This window comes from Anolis carolinensis, chromosome 2 (genome assembly GCF_035594765.1).
Source record: "Anolis carolinensis isolate JA03-04 chromosome 2, rAnoCar3.1.pri, whole genome shotgun sequence".
Lineage (NCBI taxonomy): Eukaryota > Metazoa > Chordata > Lepidosauria > Squamata > Dactyloidae > Anolis > Anolis carolinensis.
Window position 1 is genome coordinate 233,479,814 of NC_085842.1, and position 15,691 is coordinate 233,495,504.

General features: G+C 40.5%; 1 protein-coding gene and 1 long non-coding RNA gene across 3 annotated transcripts in view; both read right to left on the reverse strand.

Moving 5' to 3' along the window:
- adamtsl1 (ADAMTS like 1) overlaps positions 1–15,691 on the reverse strand; it is a 671,866-nt gene that overhangs the window by 312,016 nt on the left and 344,159 nt on the right. The window lies entirely within an intron of this gene.
- LOC134296593 (uncharacterized) lies at positions 9,812–14,657 on the reverse strand. Its single transcript, XR_010003387.1, has 2 exons — positions 10,678–14,657; positions 9,812–10,594 (listed from the first exon to the last, which is right to left on the reverse strand). It is a non-coding gene; the product is annotated as an uncharacterized LOC134296593 (long non-coding RNA).

A 15,691-nucleotide genomic window follows, 5' to 3' on the forward strand; every position in this document is an offset into this window, starting at 1 on the left:
TCTGTGCTATTGTCGATGTGGAAAAAATACCCCGTCCCATTCTGCTGCTGGAAAAAAAAAGTCTTTCTAAAGATCCGTTTCTAATTTAAACAGTTAACAGAATTTCATTTTAAGCAGTGGAACATGCAGTATTTCATTATTTGGCTTTGATCCAACAGCTGGAGGGGCATTCAGGGGAAAGCTAGACTGAATCAATATATCCTACCACAAGACTATTATATAGGTCCAGTGTGTGTATTATTATGCTCATTAAACAGACTAAATTCAATTCCTCTCTTATCTTTATTTAAATACTGCACAGACTAACCAGACCTCAGGAAATACTGGAGAATGTGCAAATGTTAGTGTGACAGGCATATTCTTCCCTTCTTCCTTCAATTTGCCACCCTGCCAAAATATTGCTCCAAAGGATTTATCAGACCTCTGGAGCAGATATGGATGGTATATAAGGGGTTGTACTGGTGATGAGGAATCAGTTCTGCTGTGACAGGGCACAGTTTCTTTAAAAGATCAACCTTTCTGGATCACACACAGTATCAGCATGCATGATGTCCTTTCCTTAGGTATCCAAAGAAGACTGTAAATACAGGAAGATGCATGGAGGCTGTGACTAGAAGTTAGACAATTTAAAGACTACATACATTCAAATTTATATAATAAATCCATAATGCAAACTGGTCAATTATAATATCCATATTGGCAAAGCAACATGAAACATTCACATGTCCTTATTCTCTGTCCTTCAAGACAAGGAGTGCAAATATTCACAACTAAAAGTATTTATGCACATTGAGAATCTTGAGCTTTCATATGCACACAGATAATACCTGTTCCTGAAACTTTGGGAAGAACAGCCCAAAAAGCAGCCTATAAAAATAAGAATTTAACTTGCCTAGACGGAAAAATCTTTACATGTGGAGTTATTTTCCAAAAGGTACTAAATGAAAAAAAGCAAAGCAAAATGAGTTAGGGGGCAGCACACTGTTGGCTAGGAGTAAAATATTATTTACAGATCAAAACTATCAAAGTGTATCAAATCACTTCAGTACAGGGTTAGGTAAATTGTAATTTATAGCAGAAGAATACACATCCCCGACATGTTTTTAAAATTCCTTTAAAATGTGTTCAGATGGATTTGGTACCTTTAGGAAACAAAAACGTGTTTTGAATTTTCAGACAGCTTTTAGAACAACGATCCAGATGGACACATTATCCAGGAATAATCACCCACAAATTTGTCACTGATTCCAAAATAGTTGATACACAATAAAACACTTATTTATCTTTAGAATTTGCATTGGTTTCCTGGTTTGCAAGAAATCAAGGCGGAGTATGCAATTGTGAAAGCTAACAGAAAGTACTTGGAATTTACAGTAACCTATTAATCTGGTTTAGTTTCCTGATGACCAACATTTCCTTCCCTCTAAGGAATATGGTTGGGTCCATTACTGGAATTCCTAGGAACTGTTAGAGTTGTCAAATATGGTGATTCACCATATAATCTGTTTCTTCAGAACTATAATGCAACAGCAAAAAAGCACCTACTTTTTTTGTCTTTCTCCTTTTAAAAGTAACATCTAGGTCAGTGTTGTGTGTTTATTCACTCAGTTGTCTCCGACTCTTCATGACCTCGACTCTTAATGACCTCATGGACCAGTTCATGCTAGAGCTCCCTGTCGGCTGTCGCCGCCCCCAGTTCCTTCAAGGTCAAGCCAGTCCCTTCAAGGATACCATCCATCCATCTCGCCCTTGGTCGGCCTCTCTTCCTTTTTCCTTCCATTTTCCCCAGAATCATGATCTTTTCCAAGCTTTCCTGTCTTCTCATGATGTGGCCAAATTACTTCACCTTTGCCTCTAATATCCTTCCCTCCAGTGAGCAGCCGGGCATTATTTCCTGGAGGATGGACTGGTTGGATCTTCTTGCGGTCCAAGGCACTCTCAGGATTTTCCTCCAGCACCAAAGTTCAAAAGCATCTATCTTCCTTCACTCAGTCTTCCTTATGGTCCAGCTCTCACATCCATAGGTTACTATGGGGAATACTATTGCTTTAACTATGTGGACCTTCGTTGCCAGTGTGATGTCTCTGCTTTTCACTATTTTATCGAGGTTGGCCATTGCTCTCCTCCCAAGAAGTAGACGTCTTCTGATTTCCTGGCTGCAGTCTGCACCTGCAGTGATCTTCGCTCCTACAAATATAAAGTCTGTCACTGCCTCCACGTTTTCTCCCTCTATTTGCCAGTTATCAATCAGTCTGGTTGCCATAATCTTGGTTTTCTTGATGTTTAACTACAACCCAGCTTTTGCACCTTCTTCTTTCACCTTGGTGATAAGGCTCCTCAGCTCCTCCTCACTTTCAGCCATCAGAATGGTATCATCTGCATACCTAAGGTTGTTAATGTTTCTTCCAGAAATTTTAACTCCAGCCTTGGATTCATCAAGCCCCACACGTCACATGATGTGTTCTGCATACAAGTTGAATAGGGAGGGTGAAAGTATGCAGCCCTGCCATACTCCTTTCCCAATCTTGAACCAGTCTGTTGTTCCGTGGTCTGTTCTTACTGTGGCTACTTGGTCTTTATACAGATTTCTCAGGAGACAATAAAGTAGTCAATAAAGCATAAATAGAGGTCAGTTTTAAGAACGCCTATTCTGGTTCTTACAGGTCCACATGTAAATTAAAACCATATAAATATAATTCATTATTATAAACACAGTCAAAATAGAGTCTACACATACAGAGGGGATTCTTGGTATCCACCAAGGTTGAGTTCCAGGCCCACTCACATATTTCAAAATCTTTGTATACTGAAGTCCCATAACAGTGTTTCCTCACTTATCGCGGGGGTTAGGTTCCAGGACCACCTACAATAAGTGAAAATCTGTGAAGTAGGGACACTATATTTATTTTGATATTTATACATTATTTTAGTACGGTAGTTATACACTATTTTAAGTCTTTATCAACCAATCGTGTGTTGATAAATTGCCTCCTTCTCCTCCCGTTGCTGCTTGGGCTCCTTTTCTCTCCCGTTGGCTTCTCCTTCCTCCCTTCCTTAGGCTGTAAATTGTAATTTTTTATGATTTATAATACTATTTCAGAATTTATTGAAAAACTGCAAAACAGTGAATCTGCGCAAAGTGAACCGCGAAGTAGTGAGGGAACACTGTGTATACATTGGTGTAGTAAAACGGATGCCATTGATTTCAAGATGTACACCTCCTTTAGGAGCCTCAATTTTAGGGGGGGGGGGGGGGGGAAGGAATTGTTGATTCCAAGACACACACTTTTTGGACCTCTAATCTTGAAAAATCAAAGAGATGTGCATCATCTTTAAATCTCTTCTTTTAAGAAAACCAACACACTTTTAAACCACTTCCTTCAAAACCAATAGGGAGAATACACAACTGAAACGGTTGTGCTATCATCACAGCATGAGAACTCCCCCCCCCCCAAAAAAAGGGGGGGATTCCAGGACACCATAATTCCAATTCCCCCCCTTTTTGAGCATCAACTTTCAATTAAAAATGCATCCTAGAGACAGTGTAATAAAATATTGTCTACAACTCTGCAAAAGAACTTTTACTCTGGGCTTTATTGCATGAGGCTCTTTTGCTGCAACAATCAAATCTAAAACTGCTATTACATCATGATTACACTTATTCCTTGAACATCTTGGAAATATTTTGAGATTACAGCATCTATTTACACAAAAATCTTACTGCACACAGCATTGGGACTGCCACCCACTATCTCGCTCCTCCATAACATTATCCTTTTCCCTTTTCCTAGTTTGGCATACATGTATACACAGAACGTCCCCTCCCCCAATATATTTTAAAGGGATTCCTTGTCAGGATAAAACAGACATTAGTAATTGGTGGAAGAGGAAAGGCAAAATATACTTTTTTTAGTGTCAGGAACGACTTGAGAAACTGCAAGTCGCTTCTAGTGTGAGAGAATTGGCCATCTGCAAGGACACTGCCCAGGGGATGCCCGGATGTTTTTGATGTTTTAACATCCTTGTGGGAGGCGTCTCTCATGTCCCCACATGGTGCTGGAGCTGACATAGGGAGCTCATCAGCGCTCTCCCCAGGTTGGATTTCAGGTCAGCAGTCCTGCCAACACAAGGCTTTAACCCATTGCACTACCAGATACCAATCTATCCCTATGCCAGTGATCAGTGTGTCTGAAGGAAGAAGCACCAAGAAATAGAGAGAGGGTTATTGAAATAAATGCTTTTTTTTAAACTGTTAGACACTTTTGGCTTTTTCCTTTACACTTCCAGGCATTTATGTGTGTGAGTGTGAGAGAAAAAAGGGAATTACCACACTATGATGTTATAGCACTGTAGTAAGAGGGATATCAGAAAAAGGCTGGAAAAGTAGGTAAAGGCAGGGAACAAACTTTTGACTTCTTTGCCAAGCCCCAATTGGTGGGTGAGAGAGCAAGTAATTTATTTTTTACTGAAATAAAAAAGTTAAAGGCTTTCTCCCAGTTACTTTGCCAATTGGAAGGAAATCATATTAAAGCATCCATCCCTTTTCCTCTAGAAGACTAATCACTCCCCACCCAAAGCACGCTCAGTGATTAACCAGAATCAACATACACGTGCAAGCAAACTTTTGCACAGAAAATCATAGCACAATAGAAGCAGGAAAGGATGTCAGTCAGTTTTTTGTGTTAATAAAAAGAAACGTTTTCCAAATAGTCTTCCTCAGAAGAACAACAGAAGAGGGACAAAGACATTTGTCAAACCTCAACTGATGGTGCTATTAACCTGATGTAATTGCAATGTACCTGCCTTGAATGATACAGCCCTTCATGTTAATAAAGACAAATGCTTTCCAAGCAATCTTCCACAGGCGTTATCCGATAGGTTCCAAGCAAAGCTATTAGTAATAGCAATTTGCTTGCCTCATTTGATAAAACCCTCTAGAACTGGCATGAAAGGCATCATCCATTTTGAAATGACCAAACTGCTTAGCTGCTGAACTTGCTGACCGAAAGATTGGCGGTTTGAATCTGAGGAGAGGAGTGAGCTCCTGCTATTAGCCCCAGCTTCTGCCAACCTAGCAGTTTGAAAACATGCAAATGTGAGTAGATCAATAGATACCACTTCTGCAGGAAGGTAATGGCGCTCCATGCAGTCATGCTGGCCACATGACCTAGAAGGTGTCTATGGTCAATGCCGGCTCTTCGGCTTAGAAATGGAGCACCAACCCTCAGAGTTGGACACGACTGGACTTAATGTCAGGGGAAACATTTACCTTTACTATGTAAAAGCAAGTCCCTATTAGAATTTGATCCCACCAAGTTCTCCTTTGTGTAAATGTGTAGGAGTGGCTTTACTGTTGATAGAAGTCAGCAGTCTACTTCTATAAAGGTGTGCATTATCTCAGCACCTAACCCTAGACATCTAATTGCCAAGTTCACAAAAATACCCCACAATTTTGTCCCTAGAGAAACAGTGAGCCAAAAGGGGAGCTCACTAAATCCTTTTAAAATGGCACTTACTGATGCGATGTATAACTTCAACAACTTGCCTGTTGTGTTCACTATACCATTTTATCACAATACCAACTTCAATCAGACTTCATCTAACTACAATTTAGTCACATAAATATTCAATTCAAGGGGATTCTGAACAGTTAGAAAAAAAACAAACAGACATTTTGCAAGTTATGGTGCCCAGATGCCCATTTGCTTGTGTAATATTCATGCCAGACAAATGCATATGGTTTGCATAGCTCATCCAACTCAAAGAAAGAATGGGTTAGCTTTCACCTTAGTGATACATTCCCATTCATCTTAGGTGTTTTTTTGTGGAAAGAAATTGCTCAGAACCCAGGTTAAAAGGAATAATGTTTTTATACTCTCAGTTCCTAATGAATGGAACAGCTGTACTAGAGCCGAAAAATTGGAGGCACTTGCATAAGGAGATATGACTATACAGTAAGAACATTAAGGACAAGGTACCCACCCGCACACTGCCCTAAAAGTGCAACTCTATACATGTCTAGTCAATGCAAAGTCCTAAAGAGCAATGAAACTTACTCTTAAGTACATGGTTTATTGCTGGCTTAGTGTTTTATACTCACTTACCCAGAAATGTTCCCATCCTCACATATTGGAAGGTGGCAGATATAGTTTTGCCTGATCAGGGCAAGCATTGGTGTGGGAGAGATAGATAGATAGATAGATAGATAGATATATACACACACACACACACACACACACACACACATATATATATATATATATAGAGAGAGAGAGAGAGAGTACTTGTGGGAATTTGAAGTAAGAGGAAACATTCCAATGGATGAGACAAAAACCAAAAGGGAAAAATGATAGCTGTGTTACTCTTGTTGCAACCAAATCAAACAATAATAAATGTGTTTGCTTTTAAAGTGGCAGTAATTATTTGATGCTTGAAAGGAAAGGAGAATAAAAGTGGTCTCAAAGTCAAGCAGGCAGATATAGCAGAATAGTGGCATAAGGTAATAACTCATGACACAATTCCACTTGCAGAAGCAACCTCCATCAGCAGAAGTGGGCACACATCAGTTTAAAAAATGCAGTGCCTTGGTGTTACTCCATTCTTTCAATGGAATCCTTGTCATTGCTCATTGTGTGTTGCCATATGACTAACACATTACTCATGCATTACTAAAGCTGATGTTAAGGCTGTTTGAAAAGTAAATGAAATTTAAATTGCCAGTATTTTAATGCCTTTTTTTAAAACAAAAAAACAAAAACCTGTGTATAGTTCTGGTCGCTGCATCTCAAAAACAACATTATAGAGTTGGAAACATTTCAAAAAGGACAGCCAAAATAATTAAGAACTGGGGCAATTTCTTGGGAGGAATGCTTGGGTTGTCTGGAAAAAAGGTGATGAAAGAAGAATATAATAAAGATTATCAGGGACTACATTTCTGGAGACAATCCCTAATTGGTCATGGAAACCCACTGGATGACTTTGAACAAGTCACACTCTCTCAGCCTCAGATAAAGGCAAGGCAAGGGCAATCCCTCCTCTAAATAGATCTTGCCAAGAAAACTCTCTGATAGGTTTGCATTAGGGGTACAATAAGTGAGAAATGTCTTGAAGACAAACAAAAACAAGAGAACATAGATACTTTCATAATAATAGGACCAGACTGCTTCCAAAAAATTGAACTGGTGGGATATTTCAGCCAAAGTACATCCTCAGAGTACATAAACTCTGAAATTTTCTAGCATATGAATATGATTTCATGATGGCTGCTAACTTAGGGTTCATTAAAGGCTATCATTGGCTACTAGTCATAATGGGCTATATAAAATTTCCTTTATATATTTCCTTTGGCCTTGTCCAGAATTACTTTTCTTATGTTCTTCAGACATGACTGTAATGTGTAGCTTGGGAGGTAATTTTGAGATCAAACTATGATTGACTAGAAAGCTGGAGAGACTTCCTACATCCTCTGCATATATTTTGTTTTAAACACTAGTCAGGGGCTGCCACATACTATAATAGGAAAAAAAAACTAAGAGCAAGGAAACAAGTAAATTCTCCAGGCTCAGTTTCATCACAAGACACCACACAATAAGAGCCCTTATTACTTCTTTCATACCTTTTCATTTATGGCTCTATTGATGCAGCACAGGAATTAAACATTATTCTATCAGACTTCAAAGACTGGGGGAGGCTAAGAATATATCCAACAAAGAAGAGAGAAGAAACCCAATACACTCGCCAGTATTTTTTTGTGTAGAATTAAAATGAGTTAGCTTTCCTTTATGGGACAGTTTGAATTTATTACATGTTGCATCTAATCTCCGGTCTTATTTCTTCAGTGCTCCTGGAATTGATCTCAGGATGTCTTATGCTATCACCCGTCCTTTCCTTCCACTCTGAAATTAAAACCCTTAAACCACACCAAGAAATAATTTCAGTGCACCACCCTAATAAATGGTATGTGCTTTGGAGGAAATTTCAAGTAGGCCATAAAGACAAAAATGGAAACTCGGCAAAAATTAATGCAGTGTAGAATTAGAGAACCTATTACTTATTGCTATTACAAAAAATAGAAGTCAGAACCCACTTCTGAATGCTATCCAAACAATTCACAGGTGGTTAAACTATTAGCAAAGGCTGCATATGTTTGCCACACAAAAGGAATAAATTTCACCTTGGTCTTTCACTACTATGTCTTACATCCTGCTCTCTTGATGATGATTATGATGCCTTCTGAATTTCCCCACAACTATTTGAGATTATTTTTACCATGAAGTTGAAGCAAATTCTACCCTGGCAGTAACAGCAGAAGGGAGGTGAAAGGAATTTAAACTACCATGCATAAAGAAATAAAAGATATCTCCCCAATCTCTAAGAAAGAAAGAACCTCAATGCATTCTGCAGACTTAAATTCAACCTGACTCAGGACCAAAACACACTCCCACAAAATCATTACCTGTATAAATTGCACACAGACTAAAAGAGTCAGTATGATAGGATACAGAAGTAAACAATCATGCCCCCCTTATATTATTGGACTGCAACTCCAATCAGCCAGCACACACTATCCTAAGGGATGACTGAGCACTGCCGCCCAGCAATGTTTGGTGGGCTGGAGGTGGCCATCTGTGATGTCTTCTTCTTTATTTGTTCAGTCGTTTTCGACTCTTTGTGACCTCATGGACCAGTCCATGCCAGAGCTTCCTGTCGGGCATCGACACCTCCCCCCCCCCCCCAATTCCATCTGTGATGTAGTTGAATAAATTATGGAGCTTTGGGTCAGAAAGATCCTGGTTAAAGTCCCAGCTTGACCAGGAAGGGCTAAGATTTAATTGACACATGATAGCAATCCTGTCCACATCCTTAGGCTGTAACAAATGCAAAAGAATCCATTATTAGTAGACAGCCAGGGGTCACAGTTATATCCACTGGGACTGTATCCAGTATGGCATCTAGGTCGGAATGGATTTAAGAAACTTAATCTGCAAAATGCCATGCAAATTCTTAATAATGAGTGGTCTGCATCTTCATTTCAGAAATGCAGCTGATCTCTGGCTGCTCATCACAGCTCTGCTTGATGGTTCTTTGACAACTGAAACTACTGCATTGTAGTAGGTGGTCTGTGGTTTGATATTCACACTTGCACATCGTGGACTTCACTCTGTAGCCCCATTTCTTAATGTTGGCTCTGCATCTCTTGGTGCCAGAGCACAGTCTGTTCAGTTCCTTCCAAGTTGCCTAGTCTTCTGTTTGTCCAGGAGGGAATTTCTCATCCAGTATCAGCCACTGATTGAGGTTGCAGGTTTTACCCTGCCAGTTTTGGAATCTTGCTTGCTGAGGTGTTCCTGCAAGTATCTCTGTAGATCTTAGAAAACTATTTCTTGACTGAAGGTGTTGGTGTGCTGGCTGATATCCAAACAAGGGATGGGCTGGATATGTCAATGCCTTGGTTCTTTCATTCATTTGCATGCAGTCTAAGCCTTGCCACATACCTTCTTATAGCAACACCAGAGGCACTCCAAGTGGCCAGCTACTGATCAAAGGACATGTAGTAGAATGCCAAGTTTTTAAACTTTGTTTGTGTTTTCAAATACATTGCAACTTGTACCCTTGGTTTGACACGATAAATAATAAATAACTGAAACTACAAACAAGTTTCTTGACTGTCTGCACTGCTATGCAGTAGGCCTTCAAGTAGGCTACAGTCCGTGTTTGGTTTCTAATTCATACAAATTAGGACAAGTACAATATTATTAAGTAAAAAAGAAGCAACATTAAAATGGAATTGAGGTAATAGCAATACTAAAGGCAGTTTTAAAAATGCAATCTAAAATGTTAAAAAGCAGTGCAAAGCTTAAAACAGTTAAGGCATTCTCTTAAAATTAAAAGAAGAAATGAAATGAATGTCTAGGTGCAACCTAGGAGAACCAGACCATGTTCTCCTTTGAGCACTAAAGATAAATGATACTGTGGCTTCAAACATTCAAGATAGGCTGAGGAAGTAGAACTGCCAATATCTGGTCCCCAACAATTACTGTCAAAGACAGAACGCCACCAAATAGAGTACAACACAGTTTATTGAAGTTACAGAACTAAAAAATGCCCGTAGGAAACAAAGGACTAGGCAAACACTTGTCTTCAGTGTGAAAAGTAACAGAAACAGCTCCGTTTGAACTAAAATGGTTCGAAAGGATAAACCGGATTAAACAGGAGTTTAATCCAGATTAAATCAAAAGTGCTTACTTCAGCCTGGCAATTTAAACAAACAAAAGTTGGTAAACAAAGGTCAAAATGAACACAAAAAGCTGGCAGCAGATTCCTCTCTGCTACTCAAAAGCTACAGATGAGTAACTCAGGCTGTTTACTCCTCTGTGCAACGAGCGAAATCCGGGTCCAGGCACATCAATCAGGGTAACGGTGGTCAGCAAGGTCCCAATCCGGTCCAAGGTCGAAAGCCAAGTGCAGACGTCTAAAGTTCCACAAGTTCCACCGAAAGCCACAGAAGGGATAGTCCGAGGTCGTAGTCAGTCAGTCAGTCCAGCGTCAATCCAGAGTAGGTAATTAATGTCCGTCAAAAAGACGACGGAGGTCCAAGCTATCAAGATTAAACACAAGTTGCACAGAAAAACCCCACACAGTTCCTCCCGCCGTCTATGCCCAGTGTCCTTGGTAACTTACGTATCCAGCAACGAATCACACCCGTCTTCAGGAAGTTCCCCAACAAGAGCCCAAGCGTTCGTCCAGATTACCTTGCCCAACGCAATTAGCCATTGATCCTAAACCCCATTTTATCCCAGTTCATAACTCCTCATCGCTGTCAGCTGCTATCCTAATTCCAGGTGCCTCATCATCATCATCCTCATCAGAGCTAAAACACCTTTGACTACGCCCCACAGCATCCCCAGCTGTGGATCCCGCTCCATCCCTCCAGCCCGTCCATGGGTCTGATCCTGCAACCCGCCAATCGCCTCCCATGCTATCATTGCCGGTGACACCCAAATCCTCCCTCACACGAGTCCACTCCATGTCATCCTCCTCTGAGCTAACCATCTCTTCCTCCATTCCCTCGGTAAAACCCTCAAATGAGTCTTCATCTGTTGGTTCTGCAAATAAGTCCCGGAGCCGTTTCCTTTCACGCTCCTCAAAAGAGTCTGACTCTCGAGGAGTCTTACGACCCCGTCTCCTAGTACCGGAGCCAGAAGGCTCAACCATAACAATTACTCCACCTTAATGGAAATGAAGCCATCACACCAGCTCTACAAAAACTTAGCATTACTTAAAGTCAGTGCTTCATAGGTATTGAACATGCCCTCCCAGATTGAATTAGTGTCACCAGTCATCATCATAATGAGGAATAGTATGCTTTCTGCATACTACAGTAGAGTCTCACTTATCCAAGCTAAACGGGCCGGCAGAAGCTTGGATAAGCGAATATGTTGGATAATAAGGAGGAATTAAGGAAAAGCCTATCAAACATCAAATTAGGTTATGATTTTACAAATAAGCACCAAAACATCATGTTATACAACAAATTTGACAGAAAAAGTAGTTCAATACGAAATAATGTTATGTTGTAATTACTGTATCTACGAATTTAGCACCAAAATATCATGATATATTGAAAACATTGACTACAAAAATGGCTTAGATAATCCAGAGGCTTGGATAAGCAAGGCTTGGATAAGTGAGACTCTACTGTATTTCTCTCTTGAGCCAGATTGACAGCTGCATTTTGCCTTTTGCCAATTTCTGGAAGGTCACAGTACGTTGCACTGAAATGAAATGAAATGAAATGAAGGCAGCTTCTTTTATGTACTGCAGAAAGTGAACATTTCCTTCCCTCTCCACACATCTCAACACCTGTTGCGTAGAGCTCTACTTTGTGTATGTGTGTGCACACAAACATAAAGATTGATGCTCCATTTTAGGAAAGGTTGGGCAAGCCCTTGCTGCTATCTCCAGCTAAATATTATCTCCCCCACCCTACCACATAGCCTAAAACAGCAGCCAAGGAACTGTAAACAAAAACAAAGATGTCAAAGGAAAGACCCTCTTATTTGTTCAGGCAATGGCACAGATCTTCCAGGAACAAAGGGCAGATCTACATGGGACAGGTTAATCTGGGGTATTTGTGACCTGGAGGAGCCCTAAATACAGAATATATCTGCTGAATCCAGGGCCATGTATCCAGATGATACCTCTGATGATCCTTTTTCTTGTCTTCATATCATCCCTGCCACCCCTAGCAGCTCTAGGAACCTGGTCATTGGTTGTTTTATCCACTGGGGTTATAACTCTGCACCTGTGCAATCAATGAAGGAGTAATCTCATGCCTGCGCACCCATCTTATGATCTCAAAAGATGAAACCAACAAGCAACAGACAGGCTCTCCCTGAGCTGCTAGCTGGCAAGGAGCACTGTTGACAGCACGAGGACAACCCATCCCTTTTCTTGCAGTGATCAGCACAGAGAATGGGTGACGGTAGCCAAATGTGCAGGTGGATAACAAATCAAGCTGCAGTTCTCTCAATCTACAAACCATGAGGACATCCAGAGTGTTGTTTTTTTTTTTTTTGCAAACTTCAGAGTATTCTCCAAATGTACTTACTGCTGAGCAAGTTAGGTTTAAGGGCTAAAATAATCTCTGGATTCTTAGCAAAAGTTGTCATACACCATGAAGACTGCTAGTGCTGGCTTTGCAGTGTGTTATTTTAACTTATGTAGATACCCTAATTTAGCAGTTCTCAAACTGCTCTGCAGAGCCCATGGGGCTCTGTGAGAGATGCTCACCCACTCCGTGGGTGCCCCACCTCCTCCCCGCCATTATGTCTCCCCTGGCTTCACTTTCTTCCCTTCCTGGTATAGTCTTTTGGGGCTAGCAACCACTGCAGCATGTTGGCCATATGGTCCTGGCAACCACATGATCTCTACATGAAGCAACCCTTGTAGTATGAGGAAGCTATTGCTACCGCTGCCAAGGAGGATGCAACTGAGGGACCTGCCACTGCCAAGGAGGAAGAGGGACACACATATCCTGCCGCTGCCACCGAATCAACCACCGAAACTTCTATCACCAAGGAGAGGAAGAGGAGGAGTAGAAGAGACCTCCTGCCACCCCCAAACTGCCACCTCTGAGCAGGAGAGGAGGATGAGGTGGAGAAGCAGTGAGGGTGCATCATCGAATGAATGCAGCTTGACACCACTTTAACTGCCATGCTCTATTCTGCTTTGTTCAAAGTTCACCTGGGCTATTATTGCAAAGGCTAGATGACCATCTGTTAGGGGTGGTTTGATTGTGTTTTTCCTGCATGGCAGAAGGGGTTGGATTAGATAGCCCCAGGGGTTTTCCACTGAAATACTGTTAAGTTTATATTGGTTAAATTATGCTTCATTTTAAATATTTTATTTTATTTTTGGATTGTGTGAATTAGTTTACACAAAAACTTTCCATCCATCTGCTATTGACCCAGCCCATGCCTCATATATAAACATTATCTATATATATAAAAGAGTGATGGCATCACGGCGACCGACAAAACAACAAAACTAAACACCCCACAACCTCGAAAATTGACAGCACAACCCCTCATCAATGCCTCTAGGTTGATACAACAAAAAGAAAAGAAAAATAAAGTCCTAATTGGAGGGAGAGCAATAATTGTTTTTATCCAATTGCTGCTCGTTAGAAGGCTAAGCTCTGCCCACTTGGTCTCCTAGCAACCCACTCAGCCCAGGGGACAGGCAGAGTTAGGCCTCACTTTGGCCTCTTCCACACTGCCTAAAAAATACAGACACCACCAGACAACACCACAGCAACGCGGGGCCGGGCACAGCTAGTATATAATATAACTGTTGTAGATCAGTCACCAGAGGCTGGTGGTTTAACTGATGATTTAGAGGGGACTGTGAACTTTCCTATGGACGATTCAGAAAATCTGAGGAAATGATTATTCTCTCTGTGAGAAAACTGGCTCAGAAATTGCAAAACCTCAAGGACATTCAGGACAGTCAGAAGGATCAACAACAAATAAGGAATTGAGGGAAAAGCTGAGTGATAAGGAGGGCTCCCATTGGAACCCACATGCAGCTACCGAGATCAACAAGTCTTTGTTTACAAATCAGAGCCGAAAATAGATTGTGTCATCCAGAGATATTACGTAGGAAAGTTGTCAAAGAAATTTATGGGAAACTGGATGCTTTCATTGATGTCTATTAAGCAACATGTTGTTTACCTTAAGATCAGTTCAGGCAACGCTGCGTTAGAGTGAGAAGCTAAGCCTAAGTTCTCTTGTTTTTCATTCAAGTCAAGCTTTGATTTTGGATTTTATATATCCTGGAAGTTTTCTATGTTCCTGTTCATGCACTCCTGATCAAGCCTTACTAGTTATATCTTCCTGATTGTGGACTTATGCTGTATCTGTGATTCCTGGCTGTTCCTGGACTTTGTCACCTTTGGAACTTTATGAGACATTTGGATTACTGTTTGGTTCTCACCTTTTACTAAACCTTTTTGGATTATATATTTTCCTTTCTTATTCCTGATTTCTGATTTTTACATTATATACTGTTTGCTTATATTCCTGGATTCTTGTGATGCATAGGTGTTTCCAGGCCTAAAGTGTAATAATAATAATAATAATAATAATAATAATAATAATAATAATAATAATAATTCCCACCTGCCAGCTGCAGACGGCCACCTTACTGGGATCTGCACGCATTATTTTATTCACCAATACATCACACAGTCCTAGACACTTGGGAAGTGTCCAACGTGTGATCCAATACAACAACCAGTAGAGTGTCTGCTGTGGACTCACCTTGTTGTGTTTCAAATAATAATAATAAGCATAAACCTTTCTTGGGGTTCTACGAGAAACTTTTGCTTCAAAAAGAGGTCCATGGCTGAAAAAGTTGGAGAACCCCTGACCTAAATGTTTCTCCTTAGCCATCTACCGCTCCATGATATTGTTGCTGATTGGCATTAGGAAGTAATTGTGCAACAAAATTCAAAATGACTTCTAAAATGATTATAGCAATGGCATAACTCAGGCATTCTTTGATGTGATGAAACATATTTTATATATACAAGGAACAGCAGTGTAGCAATGATAGTGCCTGAGTAATTCCAATGATAGTGCCTGGTGAGATACATATTTTATGAGTAGAATACATTCTGGTATGACTTTTTCATAAACAAGCCAAAGAAAAATAGAAAAGGGTAAAAGGCCCTCAAAAAGGCCCTTTATGTTCCTTTGGAGAATGTGGAGCGGACACAAGGAACACACAGTCTTTTAATTCAAAGGGAATGTGGCTGGAACGAAGGGTGCTCTTTGACACGCATGTTCATCCAGCCTCAGAGTCAAACTACTTCTTGTCAAAGAGTCATTGAATCAAATTTGCATTTGCTGTCTGCTTCTTTTCAGGGGACTTTAGCTCTCTTGCCTGCTATTGTGGTGGATTCAGGAGGAACACTAGGAGTTATAATAAAATACATGGTGTTTTCCTCCCCCCTCAAGAATTTCTTCCCCTCCCTCTCTTAATTTATACATGGAATCTAATCAAGCACAATAGTCCGTCCCATTCACGCTCTCTGATGCTCTCCTTCCCTATTCTCTGTCTTGGGTGACCATTGGCACAATTAGCTTGTGGACTGAATCTTAAATCCCTTGTTTCACAGTCGAATATATGA